The sequence below is a fragment of the Salmo salar genome, chromosome 01 (genome assembly GCF_965601325.2).
Source record: "Salmo salar chromosome 01, fSalSal1, whole genome shotgun sequence".
NCBI lineage: Eukaryota > Metazoa > Chordata > Actinopteri > Salmoniformes > Salmonidae > Salmo > Salmo salar.
In genome coordinates, this window is record NC_138291.1 from 31540287 (window position 1) to 31561622 (window position 21336).

At 42.5% G+C, this 21336-nt stretch overlaps 1 pseudogene across 1 annotated transcript in view; it reads right to left on the minus strand.

The window, feature by feature from the left end:
• Positions 1–365: 365 nt before the first annotated feature.
• LOC106599225 (transcription factor IIIB 90 kDa subunit-like) overlaps positions 366–21336 on the minus strand; it is a 38109-nt pseudogene continuing 17138 nt past the window's right edge. Inside the window, exons 12-15 of the transcript XR_014391918.1 lie at positions 2728–2789; positions 2511–2592; positions 2348–2400; positions 366–1866 (exon numbers count right to left, since the gene is read on the minus strand). The product of XR_014391918.1 is annotated as a transcription factor IIIB 90 kDa subunit-like (transcript). The remainder of the gene's footprint in view (positions 1867–2347; positions 2401–2510; positions 2593–2727; positions 2790–21336) is intronic.

The window sequence follows — 21336 nt, forward strand, 5'->3', positions numbered from 1 at the left end:
TAATGTCAAGCTAGGACTGATGGTTTGGTTAGCTAAACTACCAAGTCTGTGTTTGGCAACTAATGTAGCTATCTAATAAACTTGCTAGCTACTTCAGTGGATGTTGAACACATTTCTACCGGCAAAGTAACATCTCTAGTGTCAAAATGTGTTAAATTATAACCATGGTATAAAATGATAATCCACTTGGGGCTCGATGCGTTGTCTGGAAAATAATACAACACTGTGGAAGGTCAGTTCCACTCCACTAGCGAGTCGTGGAACACTAGCGAGTCCTAGCACATGGTGTGACCCCGTCCTGTGGTTAAAAAAAACTTGTTGAGCAAGCAACACTAAAGTGCAAAGCTCAGCCTTTTCTCAGCAAGTGGATGTGAGTCTTAAAAACTACCTGCTAGCCAAGGCACAGTCACATTCAGCAAAAACAAGTGAAAGTGTACAATGAATGATTCAAAAACCATGTACATGAAATATTTATTGACACGACATTAATGCATTTTAAAAATGTAACAAGCGGACAGTTAGAGGGAAAATGGCCATTCTTAAAGAAAGGTGGAAAAGATTTGTCAATGACGGCCTCTTCAATAACAGAAAGTATTTTTAACTGGTACGTGTAGGCCTACAGTAAATGTAAACTTTTCAAGGAAGAGCTAGGCCACTGACTGGAGCCACTAGTAGTGGAGTGGTGCTGTTAAAAAAACATAGCCCTCCACTCCAGCCTCGCTGGGTTATTTCTAAAGCCTGTGAGATCAGAGTATACACAGGGTTGAGGTTTGGGCTGGTTGGAGGGAGGGACTGCAACCAGATGACTCCATTAATACTGACCACAGCAGGAAGGGGGAGGAGCCTCACCTGGTTCCACCACTAAAAGGCTAGGTCTAGGCTGGGTCTAAGACTCGTACACCTGCAAGACGGTTTCACCGAAATTAGATTTAGTGTAAGAGGTTTAAAAGCGGGATAGTTGGGAAACCAATTTCAGTAATACCAAGCAAACAGAAAACATCAAATGACTTTTCTCAAAGCTGAAGAAACAGATTAATTTCAGCAGAAAGTCTCAGTGGATCATAGCGTACTGAATGTGTGCGTGTTGAGAAAGAGGGAGAGGAAAAGAGAGAGAGCAAATGAGAGCTCAAGCAAATCCTGGGAAAGAGAGAAGGTAATTCTCAGGGAAGTAGAGTCCCACGGGAGTGAGTGGCAGGCTGAGAGTCCACAGCCTTCCAGGGAAAAAAAGGAAATGGAATCATCTGTCTGCCTGTCGCTGGTGATCATTCTAGGCTAGGGGAAAAGTGCAGCCTCATCATTATTAAGAACAGCAGCAACATTGCTTCAACAGGCCGGGAAGTGGGCATGTTGCCCCCAGTGACAGACCGGAGCCTTGGAGAAGGACAAAGTACTGTTGCATCATTCAGAACACTGTAATCCTGATAGCCTCATACTCACATTTCTAGTCATCTGCCCTTTATTCTACACTGCTGCCGTAATTCAGTCTTGAAGCTTACTCAGCCAATACTGAATATATTGAATAATATATGACAGTGAACAGCAGTGGGATTATTAAATATACTGAGTTGCACTGTGGTTCTGCTCCACCTACCTCTTTCCCAAGGTGCTGAGTGGTGTGCCCAGGCTCAGAGGGACGTTGGTAGGTTTGCGGTATTGTCCCGTCAGCCTCTGGGCTCCAGGGGTGGCTCCTTTTGGGGACTCTGCTATCTGGCGGGCAGGACTGGTGCTGGACTTAACGTTCAGCTCCTTTAGGATGTCGTAGTTGATCTTAGTGGAAATTTTCTTCTGTTCCAGCATCTTCTCTATAGCCTCGTCGGCTGTGCTGGCATGGATCAGAACCTTCTTCTTGAAGGCCGAACTCTTGGGCTGCAGGGCACACAATGGGGTTTCAAATCACCCAGTACCTTGTCAATTGCAATTACTTAGGACACATTGGTTCTTTAGCTCATTTTACAGTTTTAACTATACTTTGCACAACGAAGGGATGCTCTAGCTATGCTACAGTATATGGGACGGGGCTGATTGTGACATTGGACAGCATGGCATACGGTTGTTGGATCAGTGCTTTCAAAGCCTCCACACCTCATTAGCTATATGTTGCGCTGCAGTTAATCTAGCTAGTTAAAACCAGAGAGCAGATGTTGGACCTAACAAAGGGCCTGGGCCTTGCCAAAGCCTGACGTGAAATGAGAGAAACCCATTCGAGTGGAAAATATGCACACACACATTGACACACGAGAGCTTAGTGTCTGTCTGCTCGGCAGCGAAAGTGCACAGAGGGCTTTAGCAAACCCAGGCCATCCCAAGCTCATTGCTTCTTTAGACTGGCAGGATGTTGATGATTTACTTTCTCCTTGTAAATCCCCAGCTCCTTCTCTTTCGCTATCCTCTCTTCCTTTCCTGAAAGTATAAATGGGGATTGGGAATTAAATTGGGAATGTAATTATCAGTAAGGCGAGTCAAGACAAAGCAGTATATTACAATATGTGCATTGTGTGGTGTGGCTGAACCTTTCTGCTCTTTCAAGTAGTCTTCGTTCTGTTTCATCTAAAGCTCAGTCTTGATTTTCACCTCTTTGTCATTCAGGAGATACTGCAGTGAAGGGAAGTACATAAATGACCTCAGTTATGCATTTCCAGTTTTTATTCGCTGGCAATACTGTCATTTCAGAATGAATGGATGTTTCAATAGAAGGTGCCCTCTAAATGTCAAAATGTTAGTACATACCAGCTCAATCTCATCATCATCAATACCACTTAGGTCGAGCTCTCCATTTTCAGTGTCCCCATCTGAAAAATAAACGCGACATCATCATTATTGTTGTAGGTTCTCTGGTACGTCAACTCACTCTGGGAGAAAGAGAGAAATTCCCCAACAGATAACACTTTACAAACACTCATCAATTGTGTTTCTGCACAGAAAATTGTGCCTGGATTTTTATCAGTAAATAATAAGCACAGTAACTTCTGATAACTATAACTAATAGGCTTAACTCTGCTTTAAGTTGATCTGCCTGTACAGAGTTTCTTCTCAATTACGATGTGCTTTCAAGATTGCAGTACGTTTTATTTTGTTGCTGAAACAACAATTTGCATTTTGTTGCGAGACAATGGATGCCTGAGCTGCATTTCCATTTTTACCCTCCTTCCTCTGATGATTACTCAGGTTGTCAGAGAAGAAACAGCCACCTTTATGCCGAGACAAGACAGGAGATCGTTCAAATCCCAGCGCACTCAACACTTCAACGATGGAAGGGGGAAAAGAACTAGTTCCACAAAGGAAAAGTTTTGATTACCTTTGATAACGGAGACAAAAAGGATGGAGGGTTTGACTTCGGAAAGAATGAAAAAATAAATACAACAGCTTTCACACACAGACTCTTCTCCTTGATTAGCCATTTTCCAATAAAGTAGGACTCCGTCACCTGCCTAAAGACATCAGACACAGTCCCAATCAAAGGGAAGAGGAGAATCGCATCTTAAGAGGCAATATGTTGCAGGTTTATGGGAGTCGTTTAACTTCTGTCAGCTCCCGGTCTTTTGACGTGTTCAGAGAGCCCTCCTTCCCCGGGTTCACACTTCAAAGCCGTGCCAAAAGCATCCACAGGCAGCCTTCCCAGTTAATTAAGGAGAGACAGGTGCACAGGACACACACACACACACACACACACACACACACACACACACACACACACACACACACACACACACACACACACACACACACACACACACACACACACACACACACACACACACACACACACACACACACACACACCTTCAAGGTTGGGGTATAGTGAATTGCAATAATACTATAGAAGCAATCCAGCCAGTCGAGTTCAGTTGAGATAGGTCCCAATCTGTCTAGGGATGTGCATCTTTCCCTTTCAAGACGATTCGATATGTATCCAGATACAGAGCATTCAGACCCCTTAAGACCCCTTGACTTTTTCCAAATTTTGTTACGTTACAGCCTTATCCTAAAATGGATTAAAATCGTTTTTTCCCATAGATCTACACAGAAAAGGCCCATATTGACAAATCCAAAAAAAAGGTTTCGACATTGTTGCTAATTTATAAAAAATAAAACACAGAAATATTACATTTAGATAAGTATTCAAACCCTTTACTCAGTACTTTGTTGAAGAACCTTTGGCAGCAATTACAGCCTTGAGTCTTCTTGGGTATGACGCTACAAGCTTGGCACAACTGTATTTGGGAAGTTTCTCCCATTCTCTGCAGATCCTCTCAAGCTCTGTCAGGTTGGATGGGGAGCGTCGCTGCACAGCTATTTTTAGGTCTCTCCAGAGATGTTCGATTCGGTTCAAGTCCAGGCTCTGGCTGGGCCACTCAAGAACATTCAGAGACTTGTCCTGAAACCACTCCTGCGTTGTCTTGGCTGTGTGCTTAGGGTCATTGTTCTGGTGGAAGGTGAACCTTGGCCCCAGCATGAGGTCCTGAGCACTCTGTAGCAGGTTTTCATAAAGAATCTCTGTACTTTGCTCCATTCATCTTTCTAGTCGATCCTGACTAGTCTCCCAGTCCCTGCCGCTGAAAAACATCCGTACAACATGATGCTGCCATTACCATGCTTCACTGTAGGGATGGTGCCAGGTTTCTTCCAGGCGTGATGCTTGGCATTCAGGCCAAAGAGTTCAATCTTGGTTTCATCAGACCAGATCATCTTTTTTCTTTCTCATGGTCTGAGACTTTACGTGCTTTTTGGCAAACTCCAAGCACGCCGTCATGTGCCTTTTACTGTGGAGTGGCTTCCGTCTGGCCACTCTACCATAAAAGCCTGATTGGTGGAGTGCTGCAGAGATGGTTGTCCTTCTGGAAGGTTCTCCCATCTCCACAGAGGAATGTTGTCAGAGTGACCATCAGGTTCTTGGTCACCTCTCTGACCAAGGCCCTTCTCCGATTGCTCAGTTTGGACGGGTGGCCAGCTCTAGGAAGAGTCTTGGCGGTTCCATACTTCTTCCATTTAAGAATGATGGAGGCCACTGTGTTCTTGGGGACCTTCAATGCTGCAGAAATGTTTTGGTACCCTTCCCCAGATCTGTGCCTCAACACAATCCTGTCTCAGAGCTCTATGGACAATTTCTTTGACCTCATGGCTTTGTTTTTGTTCTGACATGCACTGTCAACTGTGAGACCTTATATAGACAGGTGTGTGATTTTCCAAATCATGTCCAATCAATTGAATTTACCACAGGTGGACTCCAAGTTGTAGAAACATCAAGGATTATCAATGGAAACAGGATGCACCGGAGCTCAAATTTTGAGTCTCATTGCAAAAGGTCTGAATACTTATATAAATGTCTTTCATTTGTAATACATTTGCAAAAACAAAATCTATAAACCTGTTTTCACTTTGTGATTATGGAGTATTGCGTGTAGATTGATGAGGAAAATGTTTTATTTAAATCATTGAGAAAAAGGCTGTAACATACCAAATGTGAAAAAAGTAAAAAGAGGTATACAGGAACTATGTTTTAGTTTAAAATTACTCGGTTTGATTAGAGAAACGAATCAATGAAATTTGGTGTACTAACATTTGTTGCATAAACACATTCGTTTTCCATTATAAATTCAAATATGCTGCTGATGGAGTTGTCTGAGCTGTGTGTGCTGTATGTAGGGATCTCATAAGGGAAACTGGGCATCCCCCCCAAAATAAATATTTGTAATTTTTGCATATTAAATAGTATTAGAGCTATTAATGTATCAATATTTATCTTTAAAAAATTGCTATGATTTCACCCCCGTCTTATAATCGAATGGTTTAAAGCTCAGACACACCAGTAGGATTGTCAAACGTTTGCCTGCCGACAGTACTTAGCCAGAGCCCCACCTGTTTTTTGTCTGTTTTGCATGTTATTTTGACATTATTACGTGTCACATATCAGTTTGCATTTAATCTAATAATAAAAAATAGAAAATAGAGTTAATAAAGCCGCATACAAACTTGGTCTCATTTTTGCTTTCTTGAGTAAGGCTTCTCCAAAATGCAGGTGTTTCAGCCTAGCTCAGTGTTTTCTGTGGTGGTGGGGCAGCCAGTGGAAAATATGGAGCGTAGGGGTTGGTAATGTTCTCTAGTTGCGCCGTGATTGGTTCAGTGTTCTGTCACTCATGGCGACACTACGTCACAGCAAAATATATAGGGAGCGGTTGAAAATTGAAGCCCATTGGGTGCTGCCATAGAGTTACATTAAAAGTGCACATCCAAGAAGGCTCAAGGTCATTGGCCACAGATAAAATAACGTCAAATCACATATCTACCGTATCTTTGATTGGACTGACCATGTCAACATCATACTTTCAAAATCTTAGCTAGCAAGCTAAACAAGCAGTCATGTATCAAGTCGACAATCTACTGGCAAATCCTTTTCAATCCTTGTCATATGAAGAGAAATTATAGATAAAACATATCGGTGCTCATCGGCCATTAACATTACACAACAAGTTGGAAATCGCAAATTCAACAATGAGTGGTTTGGAGGGAATCAGTGGCTAACTGCAAGCGTTGAGAAGTAATCACTAGCCTGCTATTTAGTGGAGTGGGTGTGTGGTCCATCTCTGGGTTTAAGGGTCTCTTTTCTAAGCTTAAAAGGATAAACATTCACATACAATACCATGCAGAAGAAAAAGGTTGAATAAATTGGCCATGTTGTTAATCCAGCATGACTTCTGCCGCATTCAAAACAACTGGGAAATCTCAGACTTCAGTGAGTTCAAGACAACTGGGAACTCAGAGGGAAAAAAACGATCTCCGACTGGGAAAATACGTTTTGAACGATCACCCAACTCACATATCCAAGTCGGGAACTCTGGCCTCTTACAAGAGCTCTGGCCTGAAGATTACTGATGTCATGATTCAACCTTGTTTTTTCACCCAAATTCCCAGTTGTCTTGAAAGCACCATAAATCCAGAGAATGCCAGACTTTGATGTAAGTTTGATGATAAAATTTGCCCACAAGGACTGCCGCACCACCTTCCTGTTCAAGTGAGGACAACACAACAAGGTGAGTCCAAAAATGTATTGTATGCTGCTGCATAATAATGTAACATGCCAGGGAGGTATGTATACTGTAGCTAAGAAAGTAATACTAAGTGCATGTTGTGTAGTAAGCTGTTAGCAGTCCATGTACCTCACCATAATACATTTGGTCCCTTTTCCCCTCTTATTTTCGCCTACTGTTCTGACTTGGTGGTGCACATGTAGCCTATAGCCTGTTTTAGAGAAATGTAATCATTTAATATTGTAAGAGCTTTCATTAATGTATTGTTAAGTGTTGTGTAGTGCCCTTGCATCTTTAAAAAATGGGGGAGTTTACATGCTAGAATCGTACTTAGCAGCTCTGAACAGTGTCGGCAGTCACGATCTTTTGTGTTCACACAGAAAAACGTGGAAGTCGTCAGCCACTCAGCCTTGTTAAAATACTCCAAACCAGAAGGTGGCAGTAGCATTGTTTGGCAAAGCATATCGCTTATGGTCTAGATTCCAAGGTATTTGCGCTAAATGTTGCTATTTTGTAGAAAGCCCTTGTTGATACTAGCCAAATGGCCAAAGCTAGATAACTACCTAGAAAGAAGACTTATAAACAATTGAATTCACTCTCCATAATACCATACTGCCAGCCCATAGCCAAATGTTTAGCTAGCTAGCTATGTTAGCATATTCACTAGCTAGCACAAGTTACACTGCACTAACTTGTCAGCTGTTTCATGGAAACTTGCTAATCCATTGTAATTGAATTATGTCAATACTCGCTACAGTGGTTTGTTGGCTTGGAGGAAGTATATTGTGTCATGTGCATTGCGTCTGTGCACTTTGCTAGCTACCATCCCATAGCCTACATTGCATATGAAGTGTGACTTGCTCAGTTGTGAATGTACTGAGAAAATTGCAATTTTTTTATTGGCTGCCCCACGTGGGGGTTCGTGATCTCTGTCTCAAAGTCAAGTTGTTGACCACTTACAAGAATTCAAGAAGTAGAAAATCGGTAGGTTTGTCGCTACCGGGTCGGCATGCAGCAGGTACCGCTTTTGCTGTAGCAAGAGAAAGAACGGCCTCCCACTGTGATAAGTACCTATCAGCAGTGAGATTCTCAGCGTGTTTCATGATTTAGAGTGTTGGGAAGTTGAGGACGGCTTCTCCCGCGTCGACCATGCAGTCAGTGCGGGTAGCAAAAGTGATTGCTGTCCTCTTTATGAAATTATCAACTTTATCCTGTATATCTAAAAATGACCATATATACAGATTTCTTTCAAGCAAAAGTATTGCAGATGGTGAACCTGAAAAATTGAAATAAAATATAATGTAAGCCCCGATCAGTACGTAGGCTATAGTCAGATGAGTTGTTTCTCCGTTGGTAGCTTAGGCTACTTTTATTCCGATAAAACATTATTCAGGGTCCTCCCGAGTGGCGCAGCTGTCTAAGGCACTGCATTGCAGTGCTAGAGGCGTCACTACAGATCCAGGTTCGATCCCGGGCTGTGTCGGAGCTGAACACGACCAGGAGACCCTTGAGGCAGTGCACAATTGGCCAAGCATCATCTGGGTTAGGGGAGGGTTTGGCTGGCTGGGATGTCCTTGTCCCATCGCGCTCTAGCGACTCCTTGTGGCGGCCAGGCAAATGCACGCTGACTTCGATCGCCAGCTGTATGGTATTTCCTCTGACGCAGCTGGCTTCCGGGTTAAGTGAGCAGTGTGTCACGAAGCAGTGCGGCTTGGCGGGGTCGTGTTTCAGAGGACGCATGGCTCTTTACCTTTACCTTCGTTGTCACTCAACAAATAAAGCCTGATATTGTGCAAGCCATTTCTACAAACATTTGAATGCTGAAGGTGACACACATCTGCGCCAGAATGCGAAACTGAGGTTGTCAGGCATGCAAAATGACTTATAGATTAATGAGTGTCAACACAATTACATGCTTACTTCCACACTGGAGGACACAGTTGTTACAAAAGAGCTATTTTCAGAAGGTAGAAAGAAAGTAATTTGAGCAACATCAAAAAAGAAAACGTGAACCGGTGATTCATAACGTTTGAATCGATTTTCTGACCAATGCATGCTACAATTGAATCGGTTTGGGGTCCCGCAGACCATATCTTATACATCTGAACAGGGACCGATGTATTTCGGTGAATCGTTCCATCTACAATTTACACATTCTATTCTCCTTTGATAAAACCCTACTAAAAATGATATCATAGTGGGAGATTGTTTAGAAAAAAAACTGGTTTCTACAGTCTCGCTCTGCCCCTCCCCAGCACCTAGGCCTGGGCTGGCTGACGGGAGCCTGAGGAGTTTTGGCAGAACCTCAAGTACCCCCAGATCCCAGCACAAGGCACAGCACACCCTGCATATCGATGCCATGAGCCCCAGGATTTCTTGGGCCTTTCCTTTTCCAGGGAACATTTATTTTCCAGCAGATTCCCCTCCCCCCGGAGCACTCTGGAATGCACTCTCAATCCACCACAGAGGGGAGGAGAGGAGAGGGAGGCAAGGAGGAGGAAGCGGAGGAATAGACCACTGTCAGATCATCAATTGTGTGGGCAAGTTAAAAACACCCCATTCTGTCCAGATCCTCAGATATGGGTAACCTGACTCGTGCTCACCCCCACACCAATCCCCACTCCCCCGCACGGTCTCAGGCAGCCTAACTGATGGCTCACCCCCATCCCCCCCTGTACGGCTCGGTCTCAGGTGGCCTGCCTGTGATGTGGTCAGAGATTAGATGCTACACCGCAAAGCTTCACTGATATAAATAAAGAAAAGAAACATGCCCTCAGGAACAAACCCTAGCAGGTGGAGAGAGCCTTTTGAAGATGGAGAAAGAGAAAGAAGAAGAGCATCGCTGAAGTTCATTGATCTCCTTGAGCCCATATTTCATTTCAGTCTTCAGAGGAACGAGAGAAAAAAAAAGTGTGGTTCAGCAAATGACAGGGACCATCGGTGCTTGTGTCTGCTGTTCCTTCTCACCTGCATCCTCCTCCCCTCTCCGCTCTCTTCCCAGAAAACAAAAGACTCTCCAGAGTTTGTGTGATCCTCAGGATGAATCAGCTAGTGACATGGTGCTGCTCACGGTGGATCACCATTACCCAGACTTCAAGACTACCTTGATGTTCCCAACAACACTTCTCCAAGCATATCAAACACAGCCTTTCCCTTAACCTGAGAACATGACAAGCCTCATCATTCTCAAAAGTTTCCATTCAGAACCAGCAATCGTATCAAATAGACTACATGGCAGCTCTGCCCTGAAGACAACCAAACAAGGAGAGCAGAGAAAAAAAAAGTGTAATACTCTCCATGACTGACAGGGGCAGGCCAGGCTGAGGCGAGGAGAAGAGCACCCATTAAAATGTGACCTCCCTAACCTTGACAGAGCCCAGACAGACCCTACTCCCACTCAGCCACCTGCTCCTCATGCCTGGGCCCCTGCACTGAGCCAGAGAGGGAAGGAGTGCAAGAGAGATCGAGATGGAGGGAGATCGAAAGGGAGCTAGTGAGAGATATAGTGCTTCTGGGGGCAGGGCATTGTGCTGGTTCATCATATTGAGCGCATCTCTAGTACTCAACCTTGGGAGACAGGGATCCACCAGGCATTACAGCCCACTTCATTATCCTTTCCAAGCCTTTAACATATCTGAATTCTCTGTGGTTCTTTTTCTGATAAGAATCAATTTTATGAAAAGACATTTTCAAAGGCTTCCTTGCCATGCGTAGCCAATGTGATTTAAAGGATATTTATTTTTTTATCCGGATATTTTCTACCTGCAGGCTGCAATGTTTTTATCTGTTATGTCAGCTATTTTCACATAATGGCAATAGAAGTTAATTTTAGATCTGTACCATTTTCATTTAGATATCATTTTGATTAACCACATGACATTGATTTTGAGATGAAGACTTTATTCTAAATTAAACTGTTCCACAAAAATGTGCTTATGAAAATCATAACTAGCACGCAGATCAGTAGATATGATACAATAACTTGGCACTCCAAATGGAAAAGGTTGCCGACCACTGGTGTAGCCGGTTACAGGCAAATTCAGGAGCTTAACGGCAAACAGCTGGAGGAGGGTCAGGAACAGGTTTTTTCCCCTTCTGGTTAGGCTATACTGATATCTGGCTACCTCTTTAGTAACATGTGCGTCTTCATTTTTAATTGCAGTGCTTAAAGCGTCAGACAAGCTCAGTATACTAGTTTTATTCAAACATAGGGTGTGTCTTTATATATGGAAAAATGCACGTTTAAAAATGTTGAACAATTGACTGGTCGAAAGAACAGTCGACTCTCGGTCAACTAAGATTCTTTTGTTGTTGGGGACAGTCCTCCTTCTGACCCTATACTGCATCAAGGTCATTCTGTGGTGAATGTCCTGAAAGCCACCAATCTGGTGCCTTGTGTGTGGGTGTGTGTGTGTGTGTGTGTGTGTGTGGGGCATGCGTGACGTAACAGCCTGAGGCATATGCTTTCCTGCTACTGCATGGTAAACGGCTGCTGTCATCTCCACTCAGGCTGGGAGCTGCAGACACACCGTTTCCCTTCCCTCCCCAGGCCAGGGAGACAGAGTCCTGACTGGACATGATCTATCAGATGACATGTCACAGACTATGATGCAGCATCTCACCAAGTCTAGGAGACACTACTGCAGCTCTTCAGAAAACACACATATTTCAGCGTGGTTTCACATTCAGAAAAGGGCTTTGTGAGACTTGCTGAAAAAGTGTAGTAGGCCTGTAGAGACAGAGGCTTGAAATAAATACTAGGATGTTTTTATTTATTTTATTTCTTCCACATTTTAGCATCTCTGTGTTGTCATCAGTCATCACCCCACCACACGATTCTCAGAGTGGCTGGCCATCCAGCCATCTGTCAAGCTGGCCCCGGTTCTACTGTACCGCCCCCAAGCATTGTAAACACCCCACATCCCGCCTCCTCACTGTGGAATTGAGGTATCCATAGCTGTCAGAGACAGAGTGTAATGACTAAGCGGAGGATGGGTGTGTGTATGTGTGGGTGGAGGTTAGCTCCATCTGACCTCTCTATGATTGCCTTTTTGTTAAATGGGAAGGAGGATAGAAAAGCTGTGGTGTTTACAATGGACTACATTTTTTTAAGGCTAGCTCGGGTAACATGGGTAGAGTGTGGTGCTGCTGATGCAGTAAACATATGATTCTATTCCACCTTTAATAGCTTCTAAATATATATTTTAACAGCCAAAACGAGGAAACGGCGTTCCTGTCACTGCTCAGTTAGATCTGCTTTAAGACATTCACACACACAGGTCGTTATAAATTGGTAGGTTTAGCTATAAAGTGTCCAGAGTAGTAGTTGTAGTCTTAGAATTGGAGAGGCAGGATTTCTGCTTGGGTGAGTCTATTTACAAATGGCTTTAAGCACTGGCAGCAATGCACAACTTCAGTCCTTGGGTGACTAATGATTATCAACACCTGACAGATGTGGGGAAAACGAGGCGTGAGTTTGGTTTCTGGGCAATCAACAACTGAAATGAAAGTGCTGAGATTAGAATTGCAAAACTACCGGTATTTTAACAAAGTTACCAGAATGTTCAGAGAATAGAGGTGAAACATTAAAGAGAAAAAGGAAAGGAAGGCAGGCTAACGTTTTATATCTGTGTCCATATTGTCCATGAGTTTGCAGTGGATCGGTCATATGGTTCAAGAAGAAATAGCCTAATTAATGAAAAAGCATCTAAATCAACAATGGCATTTGTCAGAAAATTACTATTCCAACTACTTACTTTTTTCACAACTGCCACTAGTTGTGCCAAAACAGACATGGGACACTTTTTATAAAAGTACATTTTTTAAATGTATTTTTAAAAATATGCTGAAACCCTCATATTAAAGCACCAATGGTATTCCCTAAGTTGATGATACTAAATATATAAAAGGCCACACAGAGGGCCAGAGATAATTACAGACACCTGTGTTAATCTGAAGTACCCAAAATGTAATGTGATAAAAAAAAAAACGTTCAAGTTAGAAAGTCACCATCAGAATTTTTTTATGTTTTACCAGTTAACTAGTAATATTGTATACCCTCCCTTTGCAACCCTAGCTAAGATTCACCTACATTCAGAAGCCAACACTTTTAAAAACAGCCCTTGCGGAGCGCTGACATTCCCAGCCCCATAAAAGCAGAACCGTTTAAAAAGTGCCAGAGGTTGACTTTGCTCAGTGAGGCAGTTAAGGTCAGCCAAAAGTCATTGATTGGATTAAGTGCCTGGATGAAAGCACTTCAATCAATGCCTGCTCTAAATGGTATAGGACAGTGCTCCCTTAAGACAAAGCTATGTAGACCAGGGCCGCCGGCAAACGTGTGGCGAGCAGGCATTTGCCACAGCACTTTTCAGTTAAATAAAAAAAAAAAAAGAATTATTCAACCTTTTAACTAGGCAAGTCAGTGAAGAACAAATTCTTATTTACAATGACGGCCTAGGAACAGTGAGTTAACTGCCTTGTTCAGGGGCAGAAGAACAGATTTTTACCATGTCAGCTCGGGGATTCGATCTAGCAACCTTTTAAACTCAGCAAAAAAGAAACGTCCTCTCACTGTCAACTGCGTTTATTTTCAGCAAACTTAACGTGTAAATATTTGTATGAACATAAGATTCAACAACTGAGATATAAACTGAACAAGTTCCGCAGACATGTGACTAACAGAAATTGAATAATGTGTCCCTGAACAAAGGGGGGGGGGGTCAAAATCAAAAGTAACAGTCAGTATCTGGTGTGGTCACCAGCTGCATTAAGTACCGCAGTGCATCTCCTCCCCATGGACTGCACCAGATTTGCCAGATCTTGCTGTGAGATCACGCACAGAACGAGCAGTATGGCTGGTGGCATTGAGATTGCCTGCAATGACAACAAGCTCAGTCCGATGATGCCGAGACACACCGCCCCACACCATGACGGACCCTCCACCTCCAAATCGATCCCGCTCCAGAGTACAGGCCTCGGTTTAACGCTCATTCCTTCGACGATAAACGCGAATCCGACCATCACCCCTGGTGAGACAAAACCACGGCTCGTCAGTGAAGAGCACTTTTTGCCAGTCCTGTCTGGTCTAGCGACAGTGGGTTTGTGCACATAGGCGACATTGTTGCCGGTGATGTCTGGTGAGGACCTGCCTTACAACAGGCCTACAAGCCCTCAGACCAGACTCTCTCAGCCTATTGCGGACAGTCTGAGCACTGATTGAGGGATTGTGCGTTCCTGGTTTAACTCGGGCAGTTGTTGCCATCCTGTACCTGCCCCGCAGGTGTGATGTTCGGATGTACCGATCCTGTGCAGGTGTTATTCGTGGTCTGTCACTGCGAGAACGATCAGCTGTCCGTCCCGTCTCCCTGGAGCGCCATCTTAGGCGTCTCACAGTACGGACATTGCAATTTATTGCCCTGGCTACATCTGCAGTCCTCATGCCTCCTTGCAGCATGCCTAAGGCACATTCACGCAGATGAGCAGGGACCCTGGGCATATTTCTTTTGGTGTTTTTCAGAGTGAGTAGAAAGGCCTCTTTAGTGTCCTAAGTTTCCATAACTGTGACCTTAATTACCTACGGTCTTCAAGCTGTTAGTGTCTTAACGACCGTTCCACAGGTGCATGTTAATTAATTGTTTATGGTTAATTGAACAAGCATGGGAAACATGGTTTAAAGCCTTTACAATGAAGATATATGGATTTTTAAAAATTATCTTTGAAAGACAGGGTCCTGAAAAAGGGATGTTTCTTTTTTTGCTGAGTTTAGTTACTGGCCCAACGTTCTAACGGGGCGGCAGGTAGCATAATGGTTAGAGCGTTAGACTTGTAACAGAAAGGTTGCAAGATTGAATCCCCGAGCTGACAAGGTAAAAATCTGTCGTTCTGCCCCTGAAGGCGGCAGTTAACACACTGTTCCTAGGCCGTCATTGAAAATAAAATAAAAAACGTTGTTCTTAACCGACTTGCCTAGTAAAATCAAAAATGTAATAACTACTAGGCTACCTGCTGCCTCAGTCAGTTGGTTTAATAAAAATAGACGCAGAAGCTTTGGAAAAAAAAGAGGGACAATGTAATGTTTTTTAGACTGACTTGCATTGCCTCATGATTCATCAACTGACGCACAATTAAGTAGCCCATTTGTCCTTCCCATCAGAGTGCTGCAGAGTGTGTGTGTGTGTGTGTGTGTGTGTGTGTGTGTGTGTGTGTGTGTGTAGGATTGCACATTTTGGGGTATATTCAGGAGGTGGAAACTTTGCGGGAATATAAAGTAAATTAATATTAATACCATTTAAATTTACATGTTTTTATGCATTGGATATACAGTTGAAGTCAGAAGTTTACATAAACTAGTTTTAATGACTCCAACCTAAGTGTTTCAACCAATCCACAAATTTCTTGTTAACCTGTTAGGGCTAGGGGGCAGTATTGACACGGCTGGATAAAAAACGTACCCGATTTAATCTGGTTACTACTCCTGCCCAGTAACTAGAATATGCATATAATTATTGGCTTTGGATAGAAAACACTCCAAAGTTTCTAAAACTGTTTGAATGGTGTCTGTGAGTATAACAGAACTCAAATGGCAGGTCAAAACCTGAGAACATTCTGTACAGGAAGTACCCTGTCTGACCATTTCTTGGCCTTCTTTGCCATCTCTATCCAAAACAAAGGATCTCTGCTGTTACGTGACACTTCCTACGTCTCCAATGGGCTCTCAGAAGGCGGCAAAAAGCTGAATCGTGGCTTTGCAGGCTCTGGCTGAAAAAAAGTAGCGCGTTTGGGTAGTGGCTGGTTACAGTACTGTGAGACTCAGGCGCGTGCCCGCGTCGACCGAATGCTTTGTTTTCTTTCCTCGGTTTACCTAAACGCAGATTCCCGGTCGGAATATTATCACTTTTTTACGAGAAAAATTGCATAAAAATTTATTTTAAACAGCGGTTGACATGCTTCGAAGTACGGTAATGGAATATTAAGAATTTTTTTGTCACGAATTGCGCCATGCTCGTGACCCTTATTTACACTTCGGATAGTGTCTTGGAACGCACGAACAAAACGCCGCTATTTGGATATAACGATGGATTATTTTGGACCAAACCAACATTTGTTATTGAAGTAGCAGTCCTGGGAGTGCATTCTGACGAAGACAACAAAGGTAATCAAACTTTTGTAATAGTAAATCTGACTTTGGTCAGGGCTAAACTTGGTGGGTGTCTAAATGGCTAGCCGTGATGGCTGGGCTATCTCCTGAGAATATTGCAAAATGTGCTTTCACCGAAAAGCTATTTTAAAATCGGACACCTCGATTGCACAAAGGAGTTCTGTATCTATAATTCTTAAAATAATTATGTTTTTTGTGAACGTTTATCGTGAGTAATTTAGTAAATTCACCGGAGGTTTGCGGGGGGTATGCTAGTTCTGAACGTCACATGCTAATGTAAAAAGCTGGTTTTTGATATAAATATGAACTTGATTGAACAAAACATGCATGTATTGTATAACATAATGTCCTAGGTGTGTCATCTGATGAAGATCATCAAAGGTTAGTGCTGCATTTAGCTGTCTTCTGGGTTTTTGTGACATTATATGCTAGCTTGAAAAATGGGTGTCTGATTATTTCTGGCTGGGTACTCTGCTGACATAATCTAATGTTTTGCTTTCGTTGTAAAGCCTTTTTGAAATCGGACAGTGTGGTTAGATTAACGAGAGTCTTGTCTTTAAAATGCTGTAAAATGACGAAAGAAAAAAAACATGGGGTCGCCTCGTGCACGCGCCTCCAGTCTCTGAATGACCACTATCAAAATGCGCTAATGTTTTTCAGCCAGGGCCTGCAAAGCCACCATTCAGCTTTTTGCTGCCTTCTGAGAGCCTATGGGAGCCGTAGGAAGTGTCACGTAACAGCAGAGATCCCTTGTTTTGGATAGAGATGATCAAGAAGGCCAAGAAATGGTCAGACAGGGTACTTCCTGTACAGAATCTTCTCAGGTTTTGGCCTGCCAAATGAGTTCTGTTATACTCACAGACACCATTCAAACAGTTTTAGAAACTTTGGAGTGTTTTCTATCCAAAGCTAATAATTATATGCATATTCTAGTTTCTGGGCAGGAGTAATAATCAGATTAAATCGGGTACGTTTTTTATCCGGCCGTGAAAATACTGCCCCCTATCCATAACAGGTTAAAGCTTGGTAGCAAATGGGTCTTCCAAATGGACAATGACCCCAAGCATACTTCCAAAGTTGTGGCAAAATGGCTTAAGGACAACAAAGTCAAGGTATTTTAGTGGCCATCACAAAGCCCTGACCTCAATCCTATAGAAAATTTGTGGGCAGAGCTGAGAAAGTGTGTGCGAGCAAAGAGGCCTACAAACCTGACTCAGTTACACCAGCTCTGTCAGGAGAAATGGGCCAAAAGTCACCCAACTTATTGTGGGAAGCTTGTGGAAGGCTACCCGAAACGTTTCACCCAAGTTAAACAATCTAACGGCAATGCTACAAAATACTAATTGTGTTTGTAAACTTCTGACCCACTGGGAATGTGATGAAAGAAATAAAAGCTGAAATAAAATAATTCTCTACTATTATTCTGACATTTCACATTCTTAAAATGAAGTGGTGATCCTAACTGACCTAAGACAGGGAATTTTTACTAGGATTAAATGTCAGGAATTGTGAAAAACTGAGTTTAAATGTATTTGGCTAAGGTGTATGTAAACCTCCAACTTCAACTGTATTTACCACATATGAGGACAGAAAGATAAACCTTTTACTTTATCATAAGTAGACATAATTGCAAATGATTAAATCCTTCCAATAGAAATAAAACTATTTAGTTACGAATTGAACTTTAATTAAATGAGTTGACTCTTCACATGGGGTGATTTCACTGAACAACAAAAGAAAGGGAATATTGAATGATCCCCAATGATCCATCGCATCTCCCAAAATCGTTTTCAACATACATCTGTAAAATGATAGTCTAGAAACTAACGCTTTGGTTGTCTTCCTCTCAGGCTTCTATGTCTTCTCCCTGGACCTCCTGGTCCAAGGTCATTGATGACTGCCTTCAGCTCATCTGCAATGTAGAGACCGGTGTGTCTGTTGTCCCTTGTGTCTGTGCTCTTGTAGAATACTGGTTGAGGGGTGGAGATGATAGTTAATTATTCCTTGCCCACGAACATTCGACCACCCATCAAAGATAACTGCAATACAGTCTGCTTTCTCTATGATTTGCATGACCTTCACTTGAACTCTGCATCCAGTAACTGAGTAGATAAAGCATGTCTGGTTGGAGGGGTGAACAACATTCAGAAATCTCTTCCAATACACATTGTCTGTGAACATCGAAGGTGAACCAGTTGCATACACAGCTCGTGTAAGACATTCATCAGCCTTTCTCTGACTACGTTCCTCCGTTGAGTCAAAAAAACTTCTGATTCCAGGAGAGCCATGAGCTGTTGCGATCGATAAGGTGTCCGATTCATAATTTTCCACTCGAATAGAAGTAAAGGTTTTTTTTTCAGTCTGCTGAACTGTAGCCTACCTACAGTATGTGCACTGTCCCATCTGGCCAGTGGAAATTAAGCGGTAACGTTATGCATTTCTAACCTAAGCCAATTTATTCGTGTTGAGAAAATGTGAATGTGATCACATTTGGTTAATATTCAAACTTAGGTTTGCTAGGCTACCTAGGTCTTTTCAATCCAATAGGCTAGACTGTTAACTTTTTAATTACAGATGCATAGGCCTACATGATGCAACCATGCATAAAGCAAGCTCAGCTATGATAATTATATTGTCAAGTCACAGTTGGGTCATTCCACCAAATTGGGTGCTTTTTGATTAACATTTTGTTTCACCCAATTTTAACATGGTTATAAAAAGCAAAAATGTTCATCTTAATAAAACATGTTTTTCCATCTCAAGATGGGGTTGACGTGTTATGCGCAACCTACTGTTTTCCAAAACAAAACACCAGAAAATGGCAAAAGAGTAGAACAAGCTCACCTGCCTTTTACACTAGGGTTTGACTAGAAGATGTTCAATGTTTCTTTTGAAAAATAATTTGTGAAAAAGGAATCGTTTCACCATATTAAAACGAGAGTTCAGTTCATGTAACAGCATTGACCTTAAAATTAGAATATTTTTTCTCCATCAAATAAATAAATAAATAAATCGACAGAAATGACTGATGGTGTAAACTTGAAGAAATGTTGGGGTTACGCAGGTTAAAATCTTCCTCGAGGGTGCAGAGGGACATGTCAAAACGCAGTCTTTATTCATAGGAAAAAAATTAAAAGGGATTTACTGCACTTTCCATGTGGTCTATATTAAAAGAGCACTTCATTTAATATATCGGCTTTTCAATAGTTGTGCACAATCTCTACTTAAAATATCAAAGGGACGCAAAAGGCACTCATTTGTGGAACAACCTAGTTGTCTCTGTAACGAAAACCCCTCTGTTAGTCTAGTTTTAAAATAGAATTCATATGAACAAGTACAAGGCTGCTGCAGTTTGACAGGGGTTTCATCCTCCCTTGGGCCAGGATTTTTTTTTAACTATGTGACCTGGTTAGAAACACTCTGATCCCATCATCATAGCCCATATTAAAACCATTTTACAACTAATTCAGGGTTCGTACAGACATTGGCAAGTTGGCATTTAAATTATCATTACATTCTAAAATGTGAACATTTCATGAGTAAATAGATTGGTGATTTTCCTACCTGTAGATGTGGCCGATGCAAGCACACAAAGCATATTGTCACGTCCTGGCCAGGATAAGGGTTAATTGTCATTTTAGTTTGGTCAGGACGTGGCAGAGGGTATTTGTTTTATGTGGTTCAGGGTGGTGTGTTAGTTAGGAGGGCGTTTGATTGATTATTTCCGGGTTTTGAGTTATGGTCTATGTTGATGTATTTCTATGTGTAGTCTGGTTGATCTGTTTCTATGTTGAGTTAATTGGGGTGGACTTCCAATTGAAGGCAGCTGTGTGGTGTTGCCTTTGGTTGGAAGTCCTATATTAGTTGGGTGTGTTTGTCTGTATATTTGTGGGAGATTGTTTAGCGTGTGTAAGCCTAACAGGACTGTCTGTAAATCGTGAGTTCGTTTTTGTTATTTTTGTATGTTCGTTTTTTGAGTTTATTAAATGTTCAAAAAATGAACTATCACAACCCTGCTGCATTTTGGTCATCTTTTTCCGACGATGATTTCGCTATATCGTCCTCCGACGAAGAAATCCCTGACACATATACAGTGCATTCGGAAAGTATTCAGACCGCTTCACTTTTTCCACATTTTGTTATGTTACAGCCTTATTCTAAAATTGATTCAATAATTTTTTTCCCCTCAAACTACACACAATACCCCATAATGACAAAGCGAAAACAGGTTTTAAAATAACAGAAATATCTTATTTACATACGTATTCAGACCCTTTGCTATGAGACTTGAAATTGAGCTCAGGTGCACCTGTGGTAGATTCAATTGATTGGACATGATTTGGAAAGGCACACACTTGTCTATATAAAAAGGTCCCTCAGTTGACAGTGCATGTCAAAGCAAAAACAAAGCCTTCCTAGAGCTGGCCGCCAGGCCAAACTGAGCAATCCGGGGAGAAGTGCCTTGGTCAAGGAGGTGACCAAGAACCCGATGGTCACTCTCTGACAGAGCTCCAGAGTTTTTCTGTGGAGATGGGAGAACCTTACAGAAGGACAACCATCTCTGCAGCACTCCACCAATCAAGCCTTTATTGTAGAGTGGTCGGACGGAATCCACTCCTCTGTAAAAGGCACAAGAGCCTGCTTGGAGTTTGCCAAAAGGCAACTAAAGGCCTCTCAAACCATGAGAAACAAAATTCTCTGGTCTGATGAAACCAATATTGAACTATTTGGCCTGAATGCCATGCGTCACATCTGCAGGAAACCTGGCACCATCCCTATGGTGAAGCATGGTAGTGGCAGCATCATGTTGTGGGGATGTTTTTCAGCAGCAGGGACTGGGATCGAGGGAAAGTAGAATGAAGAAAAGTACAGAGAGATCCTTGATGAAAACCTGCTCCAGGGTGCTCAGGACCTCAGACTGGGGCCAAGGTTCACCTTCCAAAAGGACAACAACCCTAACCACACAGCCAAGACAACACAGGAGTGGCTTCGGGGCAAGTCTCAATGTCCTTGAGTGGCCCAGCCAGAGCCCGGACTTGAACCCGATCGAACATCTCTGGAGAGACCTGAAAATAGCTGTGCAGCCAGGCTCCCCAACCAACCTGACAGAGCTTGAGAGGATCTGCAAAGAATGGGAGAAACTCTCCAAATACA